Raw genomic sequence first — 10,468 nt, forward strand, 5'->3', positions numbered from 1 at the left:
ATCCGACTGAGCTGAGGAATACTGAAGTAAGTTTTTTTTCCTTCTCAAGTGAATCGCGTTTCTGTTTGTGAATGAATGAACGGCAGAGATGCTGTTTACCACAGCTTGCAAAAAGACAGTTTAAATTTAAATCGCATTTCTGTGTGTGAATGAATGATGATGTTTTGGCAAACTGTATTGCTATACTGAGATGAGTAAAAATCGACTGAAATATGTTGAAATAAAATGTTGGCTATATTTGTATAAGCAACGTATTAAACTGCAAATTAACATTTATATGCCCTAATATTTCATAAAAACAACGTTACAGTCAGGCGTTTCAGTGTGTGAATGAATGTTTCCCTTTTAGCAAACTGTATTGCTATACTGAGTAAAAATCGACTGAGATATGTTGAAATAAAATGTATTTGTATAAGCAACGTATTAAACTGCAAATTAACATTTATATTTCTTATAGTAAAAACGAAAGACCTATGTTACAGACATATGAAAGACAACATTTGTGATGAAATGATGAGGAGATTCAATAGCAAGTGTAAACAGATATTTATTTAGAAGAGCTGGTCAGAGATGGTGTGGGTGAAGAATGAGATAATGTCCAGAGATGACACTTGGCAGCACAGGGACGCTGGGGTCAGCCCAGAACTCCGGTGATGAAAGATGGTGGTGAAGAAGACGAACAAACCGGAAACCAGGAATTGGCGCGGGTGATGAGAGTGCAGGACGATGATGACGATGACGACGAACACACAGGCTCAGACGAAGGCAGGAACACACGGGAAACAGGCAGGAACACACCGAACATCCAACAACGCTCTGACAAAGACAAGGTGACAACAGAGAGACTAAATAGGGCGTGTAAATCGGCTGCAGCAGGCGCGTTGATCAGCTGCAGCTGGAAACTGATCAGCGGCAGTGATCAGCGGCTCCGCCCATACACACACACACACACACTCACTCAACAACAAGACGAGAGAGGAGGCAGCGAATCTATATACCGTGACAACATTTCGTTGATTAGTTTTGGATAGATTATACATTTTTACTGTAAGATATCTGCCACCTCAAATAAGCTTTTGTTTGCCAATTTTTGCTCATATGTTAAATATAGTATGTTTTGTCAAAAATAAAGGGTAACACTTTATTTTGATAGTCCGTTTGTTGAGACTATACTAGTTATTAGTAGCCATTCAGTAGCTTGTCAACAGTGCATCAGTTGACATTCAACAACACTGTTTCAACAGACAAGTAACATACGTTCAACTGACTGCCTATAGACTATAAGGTACAATTCAAGTGTTAATCTACAGATTTTACGAAAAAGTGCCTGTTGACTGTCAATGTTATTTTGCAACAGGTTATTAACCAATTGGCGACTAACTTTCAATTGTCAACTAACTTTCTGTAGATTGAGTACCAACAACTCAAGATCAATCTGTCAGTTAAATGTCAACAGTCATGTCAGCATATGAAGTATATGATACTGTATATCCTACTCAAGGGGTCTCATATGCATCAAATTAATGATTATTTTAGCTGATTTAAAAATGTTTTTAAAAAATTGTTAACCATTTGTAGATAATCTGTTGATTGTCAACTAAAGATTAGATCTGTTGCTTGTCAACAAATAAATTGTTTATGATCAGTAGACTATTAATAGACATTATCCACTAAGTGTTAGTAGATATATTTTAGGACTATCTAATTAAAGTGAAAAACAGTTTATATCAGTAGAAAGTCTATAACCTATCAACAGATTGAAAACATACTTTTTTGTACGTTTAGATAGATGCTGAAACGTATGATACAGACATGTCTGCAACGTAGAATTATTACGAATTCACAGCTACAAAACGTTTACGAATCATAAAGATATCTGTATCCTTTCCCTTATACTGTTTTATAGATAAATGTAAGTTCCCTTAACCCTACTCCCAAACCTAAATATAAATTACTAATTTTATACAGAATAAAACACTTTATGGACAGAGATGTGTAGGGAAATGCCAGTTTTATTAATAGCATTAAAATATATTTTGAGTCACTAACATTAATCCTACTCCTGCCCCTAAACCTACCCATAACCATTTCTTAAAACTATGCAGGCTAAAATTATGAAGAAAAACAACAGATGTGTAATCATAATCATTTATTGCGAAAATGTAAATCGGTACCAAAAGTCGCTCAAATGACGATGTGTTGCAGTCCTCTCTGGCATTATATAATAGCTTTGTATAAGGGACAGAGCAGAATTTAAGTTATTAATCCATGAAAATGTTAACCCAGCTTCCCTCTGCTCTGCGTGAAGACGGCGCACGCGCTTCTGCATTTCAATGTTGTTTCAACTGAAACACGGCATGCTGCAATCTGTGACGAAGCAGGCGAGAGCCAATGAGCGTTTGATATCACTGCCGTAAAACATGTCGTAACACTTCTTGAGGGCGCAATTTTTTAATTTAAATTCATCACGAGCGCGGGATTTGACATTTACGGTCGCTGCTGAGAATGGAGGTGGAGATCGCTGGATGTGGATGAAGGGCTGAATTTGGATCTGTTTCTTGCTTGCGTATGGATTATAAAGATTTGGATTACATCTAACGTTACGTTAGCTAATAAAAATTATGTATTTTGTTCATTTATATTGTGTTTTGGTGTATTATAGTTCTATAGGAGAAAACGCCTTTTGTGTCTCACCGTAACGTTAAATAAACTAAATGTTACAAAATGGTTAAACGATTAAATAAGGTATTGTTAAGGGTTTAAACTATAGTCTTGTCTGTTAATCCTCCGAAGCGAGTTTGCAGCAGGAACAGAGATTATTTCTTAAATGAGTAACTGTTATAATGTTAAACTGCATTTAATGAATGCGATTTTCTGTAAACTTACTGCCATGAAAGGCTAAATGTATTAATTCATAATTATTGTTATTTGTTGTTTATAACTTTTGATCTTGGCCTCGGGCATTTTAAATGATGTAGACTATTGAGAGTTTTCTCATTTGGAATGCTCAATATAATTTTTTTCACATAATCAGATGGTTCAGATGTGATTGTGATATCCTAGTAAATAATGGGTTGTATTATTTTTTTATTTAATAAAAGTGATTTTTTTCTCTCTGATGTGCTGGCCATAGTGTTTGTTCTACTTCAGTCAGGTCAGGTATGCAATCTGTTGATAGGTTATAGACTTTCTACTGATATCAACTGTCTTTCACTTTAATTAGATAGTCCTAAAAGATATCTACTAACACTTAGTGGATAATGTCTATTAATAGTCAACTGATCATAAACAATATATTATTCTGTTGATAGGTTATAGACTTTCTACTGATATAAACTCTTTTTCACTTTAATTAGATAGTCCTAAAATATATGTACTAACGCTTAGTTGAGAATGTCTATTAATAGTCTACTGATCATAAACAATTTCTTTGTTGACAAGCAACAAATAAGCAACTACATGTAATCTTTAGTTGACTATCAACAGATTATCTACAAATGGTTAAAACATTTTTAAATCAGCTAAAATAATTATTAATTTGATGCATATGAGACCCCTTGAGTAGGATATACAGTATCATATACTTCATATGCAGACATGACTGTTGACATTTAACTGACAGATTGATCTTGAGTTGTTGGAACTCAATCTACAGAAAGTTAGTTGACAATTGAAAGTTAGTCGCCAATTGGTTAATAACCTGTTGCAAAATAACATTGACAGTCAACAGGCACTTTTTCGTAAAATCTGTAGATTAACACTTGAATTGTACCTTATAGTCTATAGGCAGTCAGTTGAACGTATGTTACTTGTCTGTTGAAACAGTGTTGTTGAATGTCAACTGATGCACTGTTGACAAGCTACTGAATGGCTACTAATAACTAGTATAGTCTCAACAAACGGACTATCAAAATAAAGTGTTACCAAATAGAGTAATCAAATAATCAATCAAATCCTTAACTTTGAAATATGTATGATAAAATGTATACTTTAGATTTTACAAAGAAAGATTACACTTGAATTGTTGTTGTAATTGTAACCTTTTTAATAAAAAAATATATTTACAAGGTAGATGTAAACAAACTATTAAAAGGTAAATATAAGCCTTTTCTTTAATTAATTTTTATTGTGTTTTATTAGTGACAAATTTGGGGAGAGGATAAATATTCCAAAACTGAAAATACAGTATGAGAATTAACTGCACAATTACTAGACATGTTTTCCTTGGATATTATAGGCCAATTTGCAAGTACAATTTGTGAAAAAAATAAATAAAATTGAGATGCTTCCAACTGTTGCTCTTGCATTCTTTCTTGTGGCTATAGGTGACACACCTGAATGAATTGCTCATTAAGTATGCGGGCCTCATTGTCTCCTCAGGTGCGAACCACTAAATATGCATGATGGTGTCATTGGATCGATGACGCCCACTCGAATATTGCCTTTCCAAACAGAAAGTGCTTTGCAAAATTTAAATCAATGTATTGTGTTATGTGAATGATAAGGCAGGGTGATTTTCACATCATTTTGAAGAAAAAACTCTAGGCGACAACATCCATTAGTCAAAAGTCTTATTGACACATATTTAGTATGTGTTTTGTGGCCTTATTTCAGAAACTTTAGTTTTTAGTTTTTTATATAACCTTGCATAAACATTATTCTCTCAAAAATGCAAACATGTCCATTCTTGTTGCTCACATATTATGGTAGTCCTGTTTGTGCTAAATAGAGTGTCATATTTTTTTTGCCATTAATATGTTTATAAGCAACTGAAAAAAGCACAAATGTCAGGGCATGTCAGAACATCTCAAGGACCCCAAAAACACCTTAGACCCCAGAGGGTTAAAACATCTCTTTCTGAAGCCTAAAGTTGATTAAGTTTATTTAACATATCGTCGCTGTCCGAGGGGCAGAGCGTTTATAGTCAGGGAAGGAAGAAGACAGGGGTCGGCTTAACTGGGACTCTCGTTTATTCACTCGTTCCAAAAATACAAACAAAAAGGTGTGCACGTAGTGCGTTCACCGTGCGACAGCACAGCATAAACAAAGTCAATAATTCAGAATATAAATCGTCAGTCTTTCTCTCTCAGCAGGCAGCAGCACACAAGGTCCCAGTTCCTCTCTCTCTCTCTCTCTCTCTCTCCCGGTCCGGTTTATATCCGGTCTCTCCACGCCAATTACTGAAATCAGACACAGGTGTTCATCATCTGCACTTGACCTACTTACTCACCGCTCGCTTCCTTCCTCTCTCTCCCGCTACAGACTCCACAGAACCACGCCCCCCTCGCCACATACCCCCAAACACTCCTTTTCTATGGTGCTGTACATCGTCTCTCTCTTAGAGAGCTTGCGACTGATGTACAGCACCGGACGCTCTTCACCCTCCACCTCCTGGGACAGGACGGCGCCCAACCCCCTGTCCGACGCATCTGTCTGTAGAATAAAAGGGAGAGAAAAGTCAGGAGCATGTAAGAGCGGTCCGCCACACAGAGCAGCCTTTATCTGGGTAAAAGCCTGCTGACACTGCTCCGTCCACTGAACCGTATCTGGTGCTTCCTTTTTAGTTAGATCAGTCAGCGGGCTGGCGAGGTCCGAATAATTAGGAACAAACCTTCTATAATATCCCACCAGCCCCAGGAACTGTCTAACCTCCTTTTTGGTCTTGGGTCTTGGACAAGTCGCAACTGCTGCAGTCTTGTCAATTTGGGGACGCACCTGTCCATGACCCAAGTGGAAACCCAGATATCTGACTTCCACACGCCCAATTGCACACTTCTTCGGATTGGCCGTGAGCCCAGCTCTTCTCAGCGTCCTCAGTACAGCCCGCAAATGCTGCATATGTCGCTGCCAATCACCACTATAGATGATGATATCATCCAGATATGCAGCGGCATATGCAGCATGCGGCCGGAGAATTCTGTCCATCAGACGCTGAAAGGTCGCTGGAGCCCCGAACAACCCGAACAGAAGAGTAACAAATTGGTGTAATCCGAACGGCATCGTGAAAGCTGTTTTTTCTTTGGTCATGGGAGACAAGGGGATCTGCCAATAACCCTTGGTTAAGTCCAGTGTCGAATAAAAACGAGCAGTACCCAGTCGATCAAGCAATTCGTCAACTCTGGGCATTGGATATGCGTCAAATTTCGACACAGCATTCACCTTTCTGTAATCCACACAGAACCGAACTGAGCCGTCCGTTTTAGGAACTAAAACTATCGGGCTTGCCCAGTCACTGTTGGATTCTTCTATCACTCCCATCTCTAGCATTGCTTCTAATTCGCTCTGAACCAGTTTTTTCTTGTGTTCAGGCAAGCGATACGGCCGGCTGCGAATCACCACGCCCGGCTCGGTCTCAACATGGTGCTGAATGAGATTCATTCGACAAGGCAGGGGCGAGAACACATCAGCAAATTCTGCTTGTACTGTTTTTACATCAGTGAGCTGTGAGGTTGAGAGGTGGTCTCCCCCAGGGGCCAGAGCGAGAGATTGGGACTTTGAGCTCACTTCTGGACCGAGATCCTCCTCTCCGCTCACTACCATCGCCAGCATCACTGATTCTGCCTCCGACCATTTTTTAAGCAGGTTGAGGTGATAGATTTGATGTGCTCCACCCCTATCTGTTCGAGCTACCTCATAGTTGAGATCACCAAGTCGCCGTGTGACCTCAAAGGCTCCTTGCCACTTAATTTCGTAATTTTGAACTAGACGTAGGGAGTAATACAAGCACTTTATCTCCCGGTGCAAATTTACGCAGTCTAGTCCTCCTGTTGTACAGCCGACTCTGTTTGTCCTGTGCCTGTAACAAATTCTCCATGGATAGCCGCCCCAACGTGTGGAGTTTTGTTCTCAGATCCAGGACATATTGAATTTCATTTTTACTATTAGAAGGTCCGTCCTCCCAAGTCTCTCTAAGGACATCCAACACCCCACGGGGCTGACGTCCATAGAGAACCTCAAAGGGGGAAAACCCCGTGGAGGCTTGCGGGACCTCCCGTACAGCGAACAAGAGGGGTTCTAACCACTTTTCCCAATTTTTGGCGTCTTCTTGTACGAACTTTCGAATCATGGTTTTCAACGTGCGGTTAAACCGTTCCACCAGCCCGTCTGTTTGTGGGTGATAGACACTGGTTCGAATCGATTTAATGCCCAATAATTCGTAAAGTTCGCGAATAGTACGTGACATAAACGCCGTGCCTTGATCGGTGAGAATTTCTTTCAGAATTCCCACTCGGGAGATTAGTTTTCGCGGAAATACTGCGGAGCGGCACTGCTTCAGGATACCGCGTTGCATAATCCACCAGGACTAATGGCCCGATGAGGTCCATACCAATTCGTTCGAAGGGGACCTGCATTAATGGTAGTGGGCACAATGGTGCTTTTGGGTTGGCCGGTGGATTCACCAACTGACATTCACGACAAGACGCGCACCACCTGCGCGCGTTCTCGTGAATGCCCGGCCAGAAGAACCGGGCCATGAGGCGGTTAAGTGTAGCCGTTTGTCCTAAATTCCCGGCCATTGGATTACAATGAGCCGCCTGGAAAAGCATTTCCCGACGGTTTTTAGGTATCAATAACTGAGTTATATCTTGTTTTGTCAGGGCGTCTTGGGTCACCCGATACAACTTATCTTTCAAGATTGCAAAATATGGATAGGAGAGCGGTTGTTCAGGATGAAAAAGCTGACCGTCGATAGAGTGAACCTGATCAAATGCGTTTTTCAGCGTCTCATCCTGGGACTGTTCCAGGGGAAAATCATCATGCTCTGTGAGGATTGTTCGTTCCAGAGCACTCTGTTCCCCTGAGACAGATCCCAGAGGTTCCGGTTCAGCCTCTCCCAACTGAGCAACTGCTATTCTACTCTCATCTCTTTTCCCCTAATAGGCATCCGCACATAAATACCCCAATAATTGATTAAACGCGGGCCAATTGGTCCCCAAAATTATCGGATGCCGGAGGTGCGGGTTAACTGCCACCTCTATTCTATGCTTTTCTACCCTAAATTGAATTTCCACAGGCAATATAGGATAATTCACCACTTCCCTGTGCACACACCGCACCTTAACCATGCGGCTATTATCCAATGCCCTAGGTTGAATCAGGCTTTGATGTATGGAGGATTGGTTACATCCTGAATCCACCAAAGCCTGATAGGTACCCCCCTTGATACTCACTGGTATTTGGTATAGGCCAGCTTGATCGGCCAGCAAGACCACTGGTCGAGCTCCCTCCCCAGGGAGGGGCCCTGGGCGCAGCCACCGGTTCCGTCAAGAAGCCCGTCTTCCACCTCGGTGCTGGCTTCGGCGGGAACCCTCCACGCGACCTGGGGAGTGGAATAGGTTTAGGAGAGAGAGAGCGAGAGGGAGGAGCAGATGGAAGGGGTTCGCCGACCCCTGGGCACGCCGCCATCTGGTCCTCCGCCAGCTGGATGGCCTGGTTCAGCGACGTCGGGCGGTGGCACTGGACCAGCTGGGCAGTCTTCCTCGGCAACCTAGCCACGAACTGCTCCAGTACCACACGATCGATGATTTCCTCGACGTCGCTTCGGTCGGCCATCAGCCATTTGCGGCAGGAGTCCCGGAGCTGCTGTGCCACGACGAAAGTTCGGCCGGACTCTTCCAGAGCAGATCCGTGGGCAGGCGCACATGTCTCCCGAACATCAGGTAGGTAGGGGCGTAGCCAGTAGTACTATGCACACTATTATTGTACGCCTGTGTCAGGGCAGGGAGGCTATCTATCCAATGGCTCTGATGGTCTGTGTCCAGGGTTCCTAATAGGCTCAACAGGGTCTGATTAAACCGTTCGCACCCTCCGTTGCCTTGAGGGTGGTACGGAGTGGTGTGGGTCTTCTTACACCCGTAGAGCCGGCACAGTTCCTGCACAACCTTGGACTCGAAATTTGGCCCTTGATCGGAATGTAGGGTTTCCGGACACCCAAACGGTTGAAACACAGTCCTCCAGAGGGCATTCACAGTAGTGGTCGCTGTTTGGTCTTGAGTTGGAATCGCCCAGGCATATTTCGTGAATAGATCTGTCACCACCAGGATATTCTGGAAACGATCGGTGGGTGGGCTCAGCGTCAGATAATCCATAGCCACAATGTGTAAGGGGGCCTTAGGGCGCAATGGAACCAGAGGGGCCCTCACCTCTCTCCGGGCCTTGAAGAGCATACAGCGAGGGCATCCCTGGATGAACAAGTTCACTGATGCCTCCATCCCAGACCAGTAGAAGCATCTCCGCAACAGGGACACAGTCCTCTCCTGCCCTTGGTGTCCCAACTGGGCATGATAAGTCAAGTCAAGTCAAGTCAAGTTTATTTGTATAGCGCTTTTCACAATACAGATTGTATCAAAGCAGCTTCACAGTATTAAATTAAAATAATACAACAAAGTTTTTTTTTTTTTTTTCAAGAGGAATTTATTGATTGATAAAATTAAATTAAATATCCCCAAAATATCCCCAACTGAGCAAGCCAAAGGCAACAGTGGCAAGGAACCGAAAAACTCCATCAAGTGACCTAATGGTGTCCTAAAACTCCATCAGGTGACCTAATGGAGAAAAAAAACCTTGGGAGAACCCAGGCTCAGTCGGGGGCCAGTTCTCCTCTGGCATTTATGAGCTAGAGGCCGGATTGTAGTTTGAACTATAGGATTATATGAATGCCTGGCTGAAGAGATGCGACTTTAATCTAGTTTTAAACTGGGAGAGCGAGTCTGAGCAACGAACAGTATCAGGAAGACTATTCCAGAGTTTTGGAGCCAAATGTGAAAATGCTCTCCCTCCTTTGGTGGTTCTGGATATCTAGGTATGACCAAAAGCCTTGAATTTAGTGATCTTAAAGAGCGCGATGGATTATAGGGTGATAGCAGATCCGTTAAATAGACTGGAGCTAAGCCGTTTAGGGCTTTATAAGTCAGTAGCAATACCTTGTAATTAATACGGAACTTTATAGGTAACCAATGCAGTGATGATAAAATCGGTGTTATATGATCATATTTTCTTGATCTCGTAAGAACTCTAGCGGCGGCATTTTGGACTAACTGTAGCTTGTTTATTGAGGATGCAGGACAACCAGCTAATAAAGCATTACAGTAATCCAGTCTCGAGGTCATGGATGCATGAACTAACTTTTCTGCATCAGAAACTGATAGCATATTACGTAGTTTAGCAATGTTTCTAAGGTGGAAAAAGGCTGTTTTTGTAACATATGAAATATGATTTTCAAAAGACAGGTTGCAATCGAGTATAACACCCAGGTCTTTTACTGTAGAGGATAAAGTAACAGGACATCCTATGATGTTAAAGTTGTATTGTGCGAGGTTTTGTGGGCGGTTTTTTGAACCGATAAGTATTACCTCTGTCTTGTCTGGATTTAATAAAAGAAAATTACGCGTCATCCAATCTTTTATATCTTTAACACACTCTGTCAATTTGGAAAATTTAGCGTTTTCATCCGGCCGTGATGAAATAT

Source organism: Leuciscus leuciscus (assembly GCF_965113295.1).
Source record: "Leuciscus leuciscus genome assembly, chromosome: 1".
In the NCBI taxonomy this organism is placed as follows: domain Eukaryota; kingdom Metazoa; phylum Chordata; class Actinopteri; order Cypriniformes; family Leuciscidae; genus Leuciscus; species Leuciscus leuciscus.